The sequence below is a fragment of the Nomascus leucogenys genome, chromosome 17 (assembly GCF_006542625.1).
Source record: "Nomascus leucogenys isolate Asia chromosome 17, Asia_NLE_v1, whole genome shotgun sequence".
Lineage (NCBI taxonomy): Eukaryota > Metazoa > Chordata > Mammalia > Primates > Hylobatidae > Nomascus > Nomascus leucogenys.
This window is the reverse complement of record NC_044397.1, coordinates 67565350-67581436: the sequence shown is the minus strand read 5'-3', so window position 1 is coordinate 67581436 and position 16087 is coordinate 67565350. Positions and strand designations below refer to the sequence as shown.

The 16087-nt window shown below is 41.5% G+C and overlaps 1 protein-coding gene across 3 annotated transcripts in view; it reads left to right on the top strand.

Annotated features, from left to right (window-relative positions):
- The window catches only part of GPR141 (G protein-coupled receptor 141), a 58851-nt gene that overhangs the window by 32302 nt on the left and 10462 nt on the right, over positions 1-16087 (top strand). For 2 of the 3 annotated variants that reach the window (XM_030795842.1, XM_012496747.2), the window contains exon 3: positions 12250-12372. The exons of the other annotated variant lie outside the window; for it this stretch is intronic. The gene's annotated coding sequence lies outside the window, so the exon portion shown is untranslated. The remainder of the gene's footprint in view (positions 1-12249; positions 12373-16087) is intronic. 3 annotated transcript variants of the gene reach the window in all.

Genomic DNA, 16087 nt, shown 5'->3' with positions numbered 1-16087 from the left:
GTCCCTCCTTCATTACTGAACAATCTTTATACATCTCTTGGGCAAACACATATATCTTAAATCTGATTGTTTACATTGCTCATAAGTATAATTGTTAAATATAATTGTGTGATAAATGTACCAGAAGTGGATCCCCTGGTCTAATAGCCTTGCAAAGTATTCCTTCTTCTTTCTGGGCCGAAATAAGTCAATTATATTGAAAGTTAGAATTGTTAAAAAAGTTTATAACTAGTAAGGTTGATTAGAAGCCCTAAATTCAGCAAATGTTCAGCGAAGTATTTAGCGTTTACTAGGTATCTAGTATCATGCTAGTGATGAACTAAATAGTCAGTCTCAGCACCCTCATGGGGACTATAGTCTAGTGAGGAAAATGGCCAATTCATATGCGAATTAACAAATAGATTCACAGATAGACATTGTATAAGTGCTATAAAGAAATTAAACAGTTCCAGTGCTTTGAGAGGCTGATGTGAGAGGATCACTTGAGGCCAGGCATTCAAGGCCACCTGGGCAACATAACAAGACTCCATCTGTACAAAAACTACAAAAATTAGCAGGCATGGTGGCGTGTGCCTGTAGTCCTAGCTACTCTAGCTGCTTGAGAGGCTGTGACAGGAGGATTGCTTGATACCAGGAGTTCGAGGATACAGTGAGCTATGAACCACTGCACTTCAGCCTGGGAAACAAAGTGAGACTCTGTCTCAACGGAAGGAAGGAAGGAAGGAAGGAAGGAAGGAAGGAAGGAAGGAAGGAAGGAAGGAAGGGATTCAAGAAAAAAAAAGTTTAGAGAAAATGTGGGTTAGAAAGTCATTTCTGCTGATGAGCTTGATTTAAGACAAATTGAGCTATCCTCATTTATGGAGATGCATGAAAAAGCCACTGGTTGGCAAAGGAAACAACATTTGCCCTGAGCATAAATGAGAAGAGAAACTGGTACTAGAGCCTTGTCTACATCCACTTAACAGTTACTCTTCTGAGATCACAAGGGTGATAGAGCCTATGTAGATCCCTCTGGCTCATTGAACCTTAACCAAGGGCTTCTGTTAGGCTTTGAATGCACACCAGCGACATAGAACTGAAGATGCAGTATCTTAAGCAGGGCTCACATTTGTAATACACTTTTGTTTTAGGCTTCCCTGATAAGTTTTGTATGTGTGTGTGTGTGTGTGTGTGTGTATGTTGCAGGGTGGGGGATAGGGTTGGAGGGCATTATGGAGGCAAGAAGAATAAGCTTTCTTGCCTGTGCATGAAGAGTTTCACCAGACGATTTCAGCTTTCTTCTGTAACCTGGGAAAGCTGTGATGTGGAGCGTGGCCAGTTTATACCTAAAAATGTCCACGCAGTTCTGGTTGGTTCTGCCATGCCAGAATCAAAGGTTGGGCCCAGAAAGAAATGCCTTTGGCTGTTTGGTAACCGACACTATCACGAGACAGTAGTGTTGATTGAGTCTAAGGTGGAAGTCTCTGTGAGCTATGAGAGGTGATAAGATATGACTACAAAAGCCAGGGCTTTGTCAAATCATACAATCTCGGGATTAGTCATCTTGTCTGACCATCAGATTCAGTGATAAGTTTTTGTATCTTGCAAGTTTTCAATTTGGCAAGAGGTTTCCTGTCAATGCTTGGATATCTGCATCTCTTCTTCCTGCATCCAGCATTGATGGCTAGTAGCTTCTTCTAACCATTCTAACTTTTAACATGGATCTCATCTTGTATTTAATAATTGACAGATGGGTCCTCTCCCATCTTATATGGATGATCAAAATGATTCTAGCAACTTAGTTCCTTTCCTCGAAAATATTGACACTCACCTTTGCCACACACGTCTGTGAATTATGAGTCATTGTTGTAAGGGACTAAACTGTCTAATCTTAGAGTTCGCCTTGGCCATATTTAGAATGTACAGTTCATAGGCAGCTGAATAGAAAACCAGAAAAAGGGGGCTGAGAATTAGATGAGAAACTGAGGAAATGAGTGAAATTAGTGATTCTCCACCCGGTCAGGAATTTTTTTTTGAAAAACATTCCTTTAATTCCTATGAGATACAGCAGGGAATGAGCTTATTGGAAAAGATGAGGGAATGAGAGTGTGAGGCAGAGCTTGAATCCTTCCAGAGATCCCATTAGAAATAAGGCAAGGATGGGGGAGCCAGGGCAGCCCTTGGAAATGGGGAGCAGCAGGAATAATGGGGAAAGCAGCCCCCAGAGAGTGTCAGGGCCAGCCTGGAACCAGCCTTTGAAGGGGTGACTAGTCTTGGAGGGTTACTGGTCAAAGAGGAACATCTAAACTACTGCCAGGGCAACGACATGAAAGAAAAGGGTTCCAGGGTGTGGGGAGATTGATGGGGTTCGGGAAGGCTTGGGACTCAGCAGGGCCTGGGAGGTGAACCAGGAGTTGGGCAGAAGGCAGGCAGAGAAAAGGTATGCCATGACTCAAGCCTGGCACTTCCAAAAGAGGGCCTGCCCCAGGCACTCATCCTGGGTTTGCAGGGCACAGGGCAGCAGGCACTTAGAGATACCAGACCCTGGTGCCCTTCGATGGCTTTACGTGGCCCACCTTGGGCTAGATCTTCCTAGAGCTGAGCATGTGAGTTGAGTGCACCATAATAATCTCTGAGTGTAGTTTCCAATCTCAACAAAAGCAGAGAGTTAAGTACTTAAGAGTTCAAAAAGGAAAAGAAATTAGGCCAGCACCATGGCTCACACCGGTAATCCCAGCAGTTTGGGAGGCCAAAGGGGGCGGATCACAAGGTCAGGCGATCGAGACCATCCTGGCTAACACGGTGAAACCCCGTCTCTACTAAAATACAAAAAAATTAGCCATGCGTGGTGGTGGGCACCTATACTCCCAGCTACTCGGGAGGCTGAGGCAGGAGAATGGCGTGAACCCGGGAGGCAGAGCTTGCAGTGAGCCGAGATTGCGCCACTGCACTCCAGGCTGGGCAAAAGCGAGACTACGTCTCAAAAAAAAAAAAAAAAAAGAAATTAAGAAAAGGGTTCAGAACCCTCTCTGGGATAAATTAAATTTGGGGAACTAAATTTTTAGTGCAATTTTGTTTTTCTGTTACATTGCAATCTGATGAACTGCTTTTCAAACACTTATTGGCTTTAGAGAACTTGAGTAGGCCTGTTTTAATCACTTCTCCAAGTCCTCTTCTAGTATTCTAATTAATTGCTTTTCAATACCCTGATAATTGGTCATAGAGATACAAACAATACAGTTGAAAAACAAGGACCGATTGTCTAGGGGAATCCACAGCTCCGAAAGAGAGCAGGGATGCAGCAGTGAAGAAATGTCACTTTTTCTCTTTTTTCATAGGAAAGGGACTTCTGTGTTGCTGTGACCCTGTGATGTGCTGCAGAACATTTGGCCTTCAGAGTCAAACAACCTGGGTCTCCAATTTCAGAGCTGTCATTTGTTAGTTGAGTGAAGCCAGAAAGTTGCTTAACTTTTCCGAGCTTCATTTCTTCAACTAGTATTTGGAATAAAAGTACCCTTGTCCTGGATTTCTTGGGAGGATTATAAGTAGCATATAAGAAATTTCCATCTTAGTGCCAGGAACTGAAGAGGCACTCAGGACTTGGTGGTGAAAGTTATCAATACATTATGCTACAATAGATGTGCCCGTTATTGGTGAAAAGGCATAAACCTAGAGGTACCTGGGGCTGAAGACAGAATACGGGTGATCTTGGACAGATTGGCCTGGTTAATGCCTCAGTAGCTTTGATTTAAGAAAGGTCTTCTCTGAATGGCTTTCACTTTGGTGGTGTGGTGTTTTCCATCCATAGATGTTGGTTACTTCTACAGATGAAATGCCCATTAGAAACATGCCCAACATGTCCTAAAATTATTTTCCATTCTTGGTCCTCCCTAGATTTTTTGTTGGCGTGGCAGCTGAACTTGTTGGCAGATTATATTGGGCTCCAAGACAAAGGTTGACAATTTCTCCACGTCTCTGTTTGGATGTGAAGTGGAGACACAATTTTTAGAACTTCGGGGAGAGTCTTCTCTCACTGTCAGCCTAGACTGCTGAGGCCTGAAAGTATGGTGTCTGTCTCAGGGGGCAATGGGTTACTTGAAGGATGTATTTTATCCACAGCCTTTTTTGTCTTGTTCATTTCAGAATTTTGCTTACAAGCATATTTCACCTACAGTGAATAAAGATTGATGGTTGATTGAAGTCATCTGGATAACATATTGGAAAACTTCTTGACGGGAATAGTTTAAATTAGAAAGCAGAAATAAACTTTTGACTTTAAGGAAATATTTCATGTCTGTCAACATAAAGCAACTTGGCACTATCAATCTATATCCACAAATACTTTCATGTCATATGACCACTTTTTTACTGGACACCACCTTCTGGAAAAATCTAAAATATGTAAAACACTAAATTCACAAAAGTGATTGTCCTAGAGTTATTTATAACATTAATAAGTTAGAAACATAACATCATTGAAAATTTGATTAAATCACTTTGGAGGCATCCACTTGATGAGATGTTATATGGTCATATAAAAGTGCACGGAAACCGGTCAGGCATGGTGGCTTGCATCTGCAGTCCCAGCTACTTGGGAGGTTGAGGCAGGAAGATGACTTGAGGCCAGGAGCTTGAGAGCAGCCTAAGCACTATAGTGAGGTTCCCTCTCAAAAAAAAAAAAAAAAAAAAAGGCCGGGCACAGTGGCTCACGCCTCTAATCCCAGCATGTTGGGAGGCGGGGCGGGCCAATCACTTGAGGTCAGGAGTTCCAGACTAGCCTGGCCAACATGATGAAACCCCATCTCTACTAAAAATACAAAAATTAGCTGAGCATGGTTGCAGGTGCCTGTAATCCCTGCTACTTGGGAGGTTGATGCAGGAGAATTGCTTGAACCCAGGAGGTGGAGGTTGCAGTGAGCCAAGATTATGCCACTGCACTCCAGCCTGGGTGATAGAGCCAGACTCTGTCTCAAAAAAAAAAAAAAAAAAAAAAAGTTCAGAAACTCCAAGGCTAATTATAATGTATAATTGGTATTATACATTACTAGCAAAAAATATGGTTTGAAAATTGAGGTGCAGTATTATCACTATCTAACAATCTAACACAGAGGCATAGAAAGATATTAGCAGAAAATACACTAATATTTAAAAAAGTGGAAAAATTCTGTTCTAATTTTTCCCCTTCCTTCCTTCCTTCCTTCCTTCCTTCCTTCCTTCCTTCCTTCCTTCCTTCCTTCCTTCCTTCCTTTTCTTTCTCTCTTTCTTTCTTTCTTTCTTTCTTTCTTTCTTTCTTTCTTTCTTTCTTTCTTTCTTTTTTTTCTTTCTCTCTCTCTCTCTCTCTCTCTCTTTCTTTCTTTCTTTTGACAGAGTCTCAGTCTGTTGCCCAGGCTGGAGTACAGTGGCATCATCTTGGCTTATTACAATCTCTGCCTCCCAGGTTCAAGTGATTCTCTTGCCTCAGCATCCTGAGTAGCTGGGACTACAGGAGTGCGCCATCACACATGGCTAATTTTTGTATTTTTAGTAGAGACGGGGCTTCACCATGTTGGCCATGCTGGTCTTGAGCTCCTAACCTCAGGTGATCCACCCATCTCGGCCTCCCAAAGTGTCTGGATTATAGGCGTGAGCCACCATGCCTGGCCTAAGAGTCCAGAAATGCCTAATTTTTCTTTAGTGTCTTTTAGTTGCCTCTTTTTTTAAATTAATATAAAGAAATCTCGAAACACCGAGAAAATAAAAAGAAATAAAATCCTAGTAGTTACTAGGAAGAAAAAAAAAGTGAATGGCATGGAAGATGAGCAAGCAGATATTGAAATGCCTGAAGTGGACATGGTGAGGGAGGGAAGAAACTATGATACTGGGTGAGGCACAGAGTGAATCCTGTGAAATGATGACGAAAAGCAGCCTCCTTTAGTGATGTCCTGTTCTTGCTCTATCACGTTTTAGTGCTTCATGGGCCATAAGGAGGCTTGGAGGCAAGGAAGTTACCAGCATTGTTGAATACCACGTTTTGCCTGTCTGAAGGCCTCGTCCCTTACATGTCCGTATAGACATGTTTCTCTGTCTGTTGAGGTTGGGTGGATTAAGTAGGCCAGATGATGTGTCAGAGGTGGCAAGAAGGCTGTGGTAGCACTGGACACTCAGGAATTCCAGGAACACAGTCCCCCAGATTTAACAATTTCTGAGAATAAAGCACAGTCCCTGGATGATGAAAGATTTCTTTGAAGCAAAATTTCTGGTAAGGAGATGGACATTCACGAAGATCAGAATTCATAGCACATTTGAGTATCTGCAGACCTACAGATCTATGCAAGGCTCTCCCTGGGAATGGAAAGAACTCCCTGACAGTTCCTTATTTTGGAGAACATGAGTGGCAGCAGGGGCGCCCTGGGTGCCTTACAGAGCAGTGTGGCTCACTCTACACAGACACAAAGCCTCTGAGTTTCAGCTCCCACTTCCCTTGTAGGTAACCAGAACTTGCATCCTCACCCATTAGAGAGTCAGCAGCAATGGTGAACTCCTCAAGTGAGAAGAGAAAGGATAGCTCAAATCCAGAAGCCTGCTCTTTGGTGGAAAATGATGTCTTTGATGAGTGAGGCTGCAGATCTAACTTTACTTGAAACTGCCTAAAAAATGTATTTTTTTTTTTTTTGCTATTAAAAAAACCATAGAAAACCCAACAGAGTCCTTTCAAACTTCAGAAATAGGATATACAGAGGAGGAGGACTGTGAGAGAGAGTTTGAATATGAACAAAGCAGGGGGCAATTTTTATACGTTACTTAGGCATATAACCTTCTCCAGTGAATTTCTTTAGAGTTGATATTTCTTTTTTATTGTTTCCCACACTGCTTCAGATATTTTCAGACAGATTTTTTTGGTTTTGGTTTTTTAGCTACACTGAGCTCATCCTTAATGTCGGAGCTGCCATCCCCGAATCTTTTCTCAATATATTTTGGATGAACTGCTGCTTGAGTTTCCCTGAGTGAGTGATTAAAGTGACTGTTCCTATTTGTTTTCTGCAAACACAACAAACTATAGTTCGTTCTAAGGAGAGCTCAAAGGCAGGAAGCCATTTGTCTGCTGACAACCTTTTCTCAGAACAACCTGTGATGCCTCTTCTAGCTGGGGCTGGACATCCATCCTGGCTCCCAACTGGAGTCCTTGACGTGGGGCCTATGGGGCTGGACTTAAAGCATAGTTCTGTTGACTAGAAGCTGCCATCTGTCCCGCTGGGCCTCTGGAGTCTGCCTTTAGTAGTGCTATGTCACAGGAATAGTCCCAGACTGAGACACAGAACCTGGAATTTAGCCAGTGACAAGCCGTGCTAGCTTTCAAAGGTCTCTGTGTGGGCCTTGGTGTCTTAGTTTAATGGGTGCACTGGATGCTATAATCTCTAGATTTCACTCTGACACTAAGAATTCGTGATTTTTTCTTCCGATTCCTGGTCCAAGGGTTCCTTCTCTCCTGGAGATGGAGACACCATGGCCACTCTCATGGATCTTTTCTTCTTGGAAGCAGGGGTGAATATAAAGAATGACAAAGAAAAAGTGAGATGACAGTGATCAGTGTTATGAAGAACATGGCTTGGGTAGGGCTGGTTCCTTGTATTGAGTGGTCAAGAATCAAGAAGCTGAATCTGCGGTCCCATCTGTTCAAGGTGCAGCAGAAAGAAGTGAAGCCAGGGATGCAGCGGGGAGCAAGGAGGAATGAGCGGCCACATCAGAGGGACCAGGCCTGCGATCTTGAGCAGGGTGAGGCACCCAGGGCTCCTGGTTCCTGGCACGGCATCCTCCTAGCCCTCTAACCAGGGAGCTTCCTGCTCTGCCCTCGATATGAATGAATGAAGGCAGTCACCGGCAGCATTGATTCTCTGTCAATAATTCTCCCCCTCCTCCCTCATCCCCAAGGCTCAGCTCAGACGCAATTTCTTTCTCTCCTTTTTTGCACAATGGCTTTACTGAAATATAATTCACCAACTATGAAAGTCATTTTTTTTTCAAAGGACAACTTTATGGTTGGCGAACCACAATTCAATGGTTTTTAGTATAATCACAGAGTGATAGACAAAATTTCTCCTTTCTGTAGGTGGAAGAAGGAACAAATTATAAATTGTGTGATTTCAGATGTCTGGACTTTTCATTCTTTTATTTTAAAATATGTCTGTTTACCATGTTTGCTTTGTTTTTTTTTCCTTCCTGCCTCTGTTACTGCTATTACTGTGTTCCATTTTTCCTTCTCATAATTTGCAAGCCATACATGCAACTTTGGTTCACTAATTGATTGCTCTTAAGTTTTCATCAAGAAGTTATATTCATTTTTTTTTGTTTCTCTACACTTAAACAGTACCTTTAACCTCCTCCCCACCAAAAAAATATTGAGATATTCACATACAATTTCTCTCTTTTATTTCCCTCACTGCCACCATGTGGAAACCAATGGATGTTTTAATTTGGTATGATCATGAGCATTTTAGGTTTAAGATGTGTTTCACTGCATTTTGACTGTAGGAAGTGAGATCAAAGGACAGAGAGTGGGGAGGAGGCGTCACATCCTGTAAGGCCTTCCAGACAATTTGCAAATCTTGATTTGACTCTGAGAAAGGTGAGAAGCCATTGGAGGATTGAGAGAAGAAGAATGACATCTTCTAATTTACATTCTGACAGGTTACTCTGGTTGCTGAGTTGGGAATAGGGGAGTTAGGAGTGAAAAACGGGAGAATTCATGGGCTTGCTGTAATAATCCCATTAAGAGTTAATATGGCTGAATCCCAGTTGTTGCAATGTAGGCAATGAAGAGTCGACCAACTCTATGTTTATTTTATGTAATTTTTCATAATTTTTAAATTTAAAAATAATTTTACACAAAACATTTACAATGTTATAAGAATGATATAAAGAGCTCCAATATAACCTTCACCCAGATTCCCCAATTGTAATCTTTTCAACATTGATTTTTCTCTTTTTGTATATACGTATTGTAATTTTTTGGATTGATTCGATAATAAATAGAAAGCATGCTGCCTTTATCCACATAGTATGCAGTGTATATTTTATAAGAAGAGGATATTCTCTTATACAACCACATACAATGGTCAAGATCAGGAAAATAACATTGATACAATTCTATTATTTAATCTGCAGACTGTGTTAATATTTGGCCAATTATACCAGTAATATCCTTTATAGAAAATCTGGTCCAGGGACTCTATGTGGACTAATATGAGAGACAGGGGATAGGAGTTGCTGAAGGAGTGGAGGTGAATTGTGGGAGAAAAAGAGGAATTAGGGATAACTGTAAGATTTTTCACTTATGCAAGTAGAAAATAGAGTTAGTATTACTAGTGAAACTGTGAGGACTTTGCAAGGAAGAAGTTTATGTGTATGTCTGGGGCACAGGAGTTCAGCCTTGGATATACTAAGTTTGAGATGTTTATTATACATCGAAGTGGATATGCGAATTTGTTCTTTGTGATTTGAAATAACATCTTTATGTGTCTAAATCTGAGTCTTTTCTAGTAGTTTAGCTCAGCGCTGGGTGGGACCTTTCAACATAAAGATTTTATCTTTTCTATGTGTAGAAAATGTCCTTTAATTATTTATCTGAGCATTTCATTCTCTTTTGCTGTCCCCAGATGATGTTGGAACTTCTATTAATAGTTTTGTTCTAGGTGTTTTTTAGCTTTTCTTTTAAATCTTCCATCTCTTGACCTTTTTTGGTTCTGTCTGTGGGAGTCTTCTCAACCTTCTTACAAGCTCACTGATTGTGTGGTTTGGTACATTTTAATTAAAATAACAACTCTGAGTCTTCTTTCACACCATTCTCTTCTCTCTGAGGACATTTAAAAGTTACTTTTTTCCACTTTGCCCTCTTAGCAAACCAACCCATCTGTTAGTTCTTTTGTCTGGGAAATTTGGTATCCATCTAATGTGGCATTAGCTCTCCTAAAATGTCCAGTGACTGTTCCTTGTCTTTTCACTGTTGAATGTGGATGAAGTTACCTGAAGCATGTACTTTTCTTTTCCAAGCCCAGACTCTTCAATTTTTGTTTAATTTGGGGACAAGCTCTCCTAGGTGGGTGTCATCTTGCTCGAATGCTTGTAATATTTAAACTTGAATAACCCTTCTCCGACTATCCATTCTGTTGCCAAAACAAGCTTTCAAAACTGAAATATTAAGATGTCATTTAGTATTCTAAAATTCCCTGCATCCCTCATAATTTTCAGAATAAAATGGAAAATCCTTAGAGTGGCAATATGCCATAAATATGGAAACCCTCATCTACAGATTCTCACCCATGTTCTCCTAATGTGTCAAATGTTCCAGGTACATCAAACTATTGGTAATTCCCCGAATGTGCATCCAAGCCTTTGCTCAGAATCTTTTCTTTCCCTGGAGTGCTTTATTTCCTCCTCTCTACATCTAGAACTTCAATGCATCCTTCAAGATCCAGTAACTGCTACATATCTGTACCCAAGCATCTTTTACTTTATTTTGATGCCTTCATCCTCAAGTACCTCTTAAATAACTACTGCTCTTTCTGAATTCTTGCAGCATTTTTCATGTACCTGTAGGTGTTTCTATAAATAATTGATGTGCCTCTTTCTCTTCTACCAAACAGAAGGAGATTTAAATGCGGTGATGTGTTTTATTCATTTCAGAATCTTTGCTACCTGCTGTACGGTAGACACTTAGAGTGATATCACTTGTTTAATAAATGAAGTGAGAAATCCAAAAGTAGGTTATACTTGTTTGTCTGTTTTAAAATGATGCAGGGAGGGGTTCTGGTGACTAAAGTCTACACGCTAAAGAGCATTTGGATTGTTTGGTGTTATTTTGCAGGGTTCTATAAATTGTGTAGGACTCTCATTTTGTAGGCTGGTCTCCGATGTTGGCTCTACCATAGGTTTCTTATAAAACAGCCACAGAAACCACTTCCATATCTCACTTTTGACATTGACGTATTCCTCAGGTCATGAACAATGACCACTGAGACCCAAGCAAGGTTGTGGGCAAGGCTTTGGGAAGGGGTTGGTAAGATACAAGGGAATAGCCACCAGCCAGGCCTCAGGCAGACCTGAGGAGCTCTCTTGTGTGTGGGATGAGATCAGACCAGAATCACAAGAGAATCATGCAGGCAGGATGGGAGAATCCTGGTGCACCAGGATAGGGGAGAGGCTTGTTTAGAGCTACAAATACTAGCAGGACCTGGCCTGGTATGTCAGGTCAGCTAATATGTCAGTTTCCACAGCTCCCATAGACAATGGGATGCCAGGGAAAGTTTTCAAAAAGAGAAATGAAATCATTGATGATGCAATTTGGACTTCATTCTAGTTGTTTAGCTGTACATTTGGGGCCTAGAGAAACAAGAAACAAGCTGGAGGTGTGAAAGAGAACATTCCAAGAATGACAGGTAAGTCTGAGTCACAGCTCGAAGCTGAAGGAAGGGGGTTAGAGAGGAGGTGTCCCTTGAAATAGAAGCTGAGGCCAGCTTGCAAAGGGCTTACATGTCATGGTAGGAACTCAGAGTTTCTTCTTTTCTCTAACAGGAACCAAAGAAGGATTTTAAGCAGAGACATGATAGAGGGCAGGGGAAAATAAGAGTTTGAGGCCAGGCTTCATGATGACCTTCCAAGGTCAATCACAGAGGTAAAGAGGGGATCCTCATGTGGGACAAGGAGGTCCACAGCCAGCCAGAGAGGCAGCCCTGCACCCTGAGAGAGCTGGCTTGGGGTTTGCAGTTTATTCCTGGGATCCTGATGTGAGTTGTTGGTCTAGATTCAAATGTGGCCATATCCAAAAAATGTTTAATCCAGTCAAGGCACTTTTTCACCATTATTTCACCCATTCAGTTAACAACTCATGACCACTATTTAAAAAATATATGCTAGTTTTGAAAGAAATTCAAAGTTAAAAACAAGTCCACAAATGACCAAAATAATTCAAACAGAGAAATTAATAAGACAACAAAGGAAGGACTGAAAGGCACCTGTAAAGAATTTTGAGAAAGCAGCTGAGAATGTCCCAGGGGCCTGAAGGGCTTGAAAGAAAATGCAGTCTGTGTTTACACCTCAAAGATGTGCAAGACTGTGTGAGTGGGGGTAATATTTTGGGAAGAGAAAGCGCAATGAAGATATATAGGTGAAATATCTAAGTAGCATCAACAAATAACTATTGTTAATGTTGTTTAAAAAAAAATTCCCCGGCTTCTTGTATTTGGAATGGATTGTCTCCGTGGAAGCAGAAACTACCTCTCTCTTAACTTCTTTCAGGTTTTCCTGGGATCAGCTGCACTCCTTAGCAAAAGTATATTGGACAATCAACTGAGAAAGTAACTGAGACATTTGAATCATTTCTAGGTGTAAAGAAAGACCGGAGCCCAGGAAAATATTACGGTCAGTTCAATGCCTAAGTATAACGCCAGCATCACTGGCGGGGACCCTCAGAGCCTACTCTCCTATTTTCCCTTCATCTTCTTCTCTTCTTTCTTTTTCTTATTCCTTTTCTTTGTTTTCCCCCTTCTTTCTCTTCTCTCTTTTCCTCCCTCACTTTCTTGATCTCTCGCTCTCTTTCATGAATTCATTGAATCGTTACAGAAGTACTTGACACATACCATGTCCCAAATTCTGAGCTAAGATTCATGCTATATTTTTCTACAGAATTAAGTGTGAGGTGGATCTTTAAATAATAACAACAAATGTGTCTCAAACAGTCTATCCTGGGCACCTTGTAAGCTTCAGTTGTTTTCAAAGTGCCTGTGTCCCAAAGCTCAGGACAAATATCAAAACCTGAACCTGAATATTAAGAAATCTAAACATATATCATCTAAAGCTGGCATCCAGGAAAACAGAGCTTTTCATTTGACCAAAGACTGTATATTTCTTACCTGCAAGTGTTTGTTTTAACCACACTTGGCAGGTTAACACACGTCAAAGCCATCAGTTGAGCTTGTTTTTGTGACTGCAGGCTCTGGCTTGCTTGTTCCAGGGTCCCAGGGCCCGGCCATGGCCATGGTGTTTGTCTCTCAGGCTTGTCTGTCTCATACCTGGCAGGCTCACTGCTTCACAGCTCACTGTGTCTCTCAGACATTCTCTTGGCTTTCCCACAGTCTCAGGGACTGTTCTAAATAACAAGCTAATATTCTGAAGTGAGGCATTGGAAGCATTTCTGAGCAGCATTTATTATTTTTGTATGTGCTCAATTTTTTAGCAATGAAGACATTTCCTTTCAAGGTTGTTAAGCTTTGAACTTTCCATTTTGTGAAAAGGCTTGAAATTTCCTTCATTCTTTGTGGGCATCCAACTCTAACAGACACATAAATTAATAGACTAGGAAATATTTAACGGTCTAAGTTCAAACAAATATGTTTACTTTGGTTGAATTGATGTTGCTATTAATTGCTGTTGAAATAAACCACTGTACAAAGAAATATGCCCTGGAGGATAAATGTGACACTGCTAAAATTAAAACTCAAATGAGAATTATCTGCAGATTTTAATGTTTCAAATTCAATTTGGAGAATTCAGTTCTTTAATGTAATACTGATAAAATCATGTTATTGATCCTGCATACTCATCTCTTCTCAGGGCTTAGAGAACAGTCTGTTACGAGTATGTAGCAATCCCCCTTGTACATGCATAGGTTGGGAGGTGATTGTCCAGCTCTGCTGGTTGGGCACTGGATATAGGCATGGCTGCAAGCAAGTCACGCACATGGAGAATGAGGTGTCTCTCTGAAAGAAATGTAGAGAGAAAATTTTTGGTCAACTAATTAAAAATTCCCACCAATCCCTAGAATAGCATCCCATATGCAAAGGAATACTCTGTCGCCCAGGCTGGAGTGCAATGGCAGGATCTCGGCTTACTGCAAGCTCTGCCTCCCAGGTTCAAGCCATTCTCCTGCCTCAGCCTCCCAAGTAGCTGGGACTACAGGCACCCGCCACCATGCCCAGCTAATTTTTTTTTTTTTTGTATTTTTAGTAGAGACGGGGTTTCACCAAGTTAGCCAGGATGGTCTCGATCTCCTGACCTCGTAATCTGCCTGCCTCAGCCTCCCAAAGTGCGGGGATTACAGGCGCAAAGGAATACTTCTTATACAAATATGTAATCTTTTTGTCCCACTAGGAAAAAATTGTGCCCCAATCCCTTTCTGTCCTTTCTTACTATCTGTGAATCTTGAAAGTGTTTATTGCTTCATGGTCTTCCTCCATTTGGCCCCATCCTAGTTCTTGCTTTGCTTTTAGATGCTCGGGAGCCATCTTGGGAGTAGGGTGCCCATTACACGAGATGAAGTGGTCTTCAAGGGGACAATAAGGGAGTGAGTGCCTTGTAGAAAGAAGCAAAGTAAAGAGGAAGAGAGGTTTTTTTGTTTTTTATTTTTTATTTTTATTTGTTTATTTATTTATTTTTATTTTTTATTTTACTTTAAGTTCTAGGGTACATGTGCACAACGTGCAGGAAGAACTTTCTAACTTCTCCTTTTTCTTTCTCTCTCTCTGTTTTTATTTTTATTTTTATTTTTATGAGATGGAGTCTCACTCTGTCACCCGGGCTGGAGTGCAGTGGCGTGATCTCGGCTCACTGCAACCTCTTTCTCTTTTTGTTATTAGGTTGTTGCAAAAGTAATTGCGGTTTTTGCCATTCAAAGCAATGGCAAAAACCGCAATTACTTTTGCAACAACCTATTACCTAGGCTAGAGTCAGAGCCCCTCACCTTGAGAGTGATGAGTTGCGAGAGTCTGCCCCCAGCAGGCAGATTGAGAGAGTGCATGGTTTAGCAGAAGGATTATTTTAGCTATAGTCCATGGGACAGAATGGAGATGTTGCATTTTGATGCAGATCATCTGAAAGTCTTGTGCAATATCCTGATTACGTGTGAACAGAGCACAATAAAAAAGGAATTTGGAGGTTGGAAACATGCTTGGTTCAGGCAGACATAAAAGGCAGCATCTGGAAAACCTATCAGGACTCAATTTCAGGACAAGTGATCATAGGTAGGTGGGATCATGGAACTTGACCTCAAGGTTACAATATAGGAACAATAAATAGGTTATGAAGATAATGAGCAGGTAAACAGCACCACCAAGGAGTGTCAGTAATAGATTTGTAACAAAGGAGCAGAGCAGAACTCTTTATAAGAGCTAGATGGTCATAAGGAGAGGGTTGGCACAGCAGTGGTTCATGCAGAATCTCCTGAGATGCAGATAAACCTTTTCTGATTGGGAGAAGGTTATTCCAAAACTTGAGGTGGAGATGTAGTCACAGGAAAGTAGCAAGAATATATGGGGGAGCTGAGACATGAAGAGGCATTTCCTAGAAGGGAAAATTAGGCTTTAAAGTCAGGCAGATGGGTTTGCCTGGGAAACAATCAAGAGCACTGAGTCTGAGCCAGGGAGCTGGTGCAGAGTGAGCAAAAGTATGTCAGGTAAGGCAGAGAACCAAAACCAGATATCAGGTGACAAGTCAAGAACGAGTAACATAGAGTACATGGATAGGTCTGAGCAGGGCTGGGAAGATATGGACTTGGCTCTATGTGCTTAACTAGCTGAATGTTTTGCAGCTATATCTACAGGTGCTTTTATTATCATGCAGCCTGGCAAGGAATGTTATTATGAACAGCTTGGGTCCTAGGTTTTGGGACAGAAAGAAGCCCCAGCTCCTGGGAATAACTGTGATGTCATCATAAAACATGGTGACTTTTCCCAGCAAATGGAGCAGGGACATGGATGAAGAAAGCCACTGAAAAGTATTACAGTTAGGCACGGTGGCTCACCCTTGTAATCCCAGCACTTTGGGAGGCTGAGGCGGGTGGATCACCTGAGGTCAGGAGTTCAAGAAGAGCCTGGCCAAAATGGTGAAACCCCGTCTCTACTAAAAATACAAAAAATTAGCCAGGTGTAGTGGCAGGCACCTATAATCCCAGCTACTTGGGAGGCTAAGGCAGGAGAATCACTTGAACCCAGGAGGCAGAGGTTGCAGTCAGCTGAGATCCCACTACTGCACTCCAGCCTGGGTGACAGAGTGAGACTCCATCTCAAAAAAAAAGAGAAAAGAAAAGTATTTCTAGGATTAGCATCCCTGATAGTTACCATTCCAGTTATTGCGAACTTGC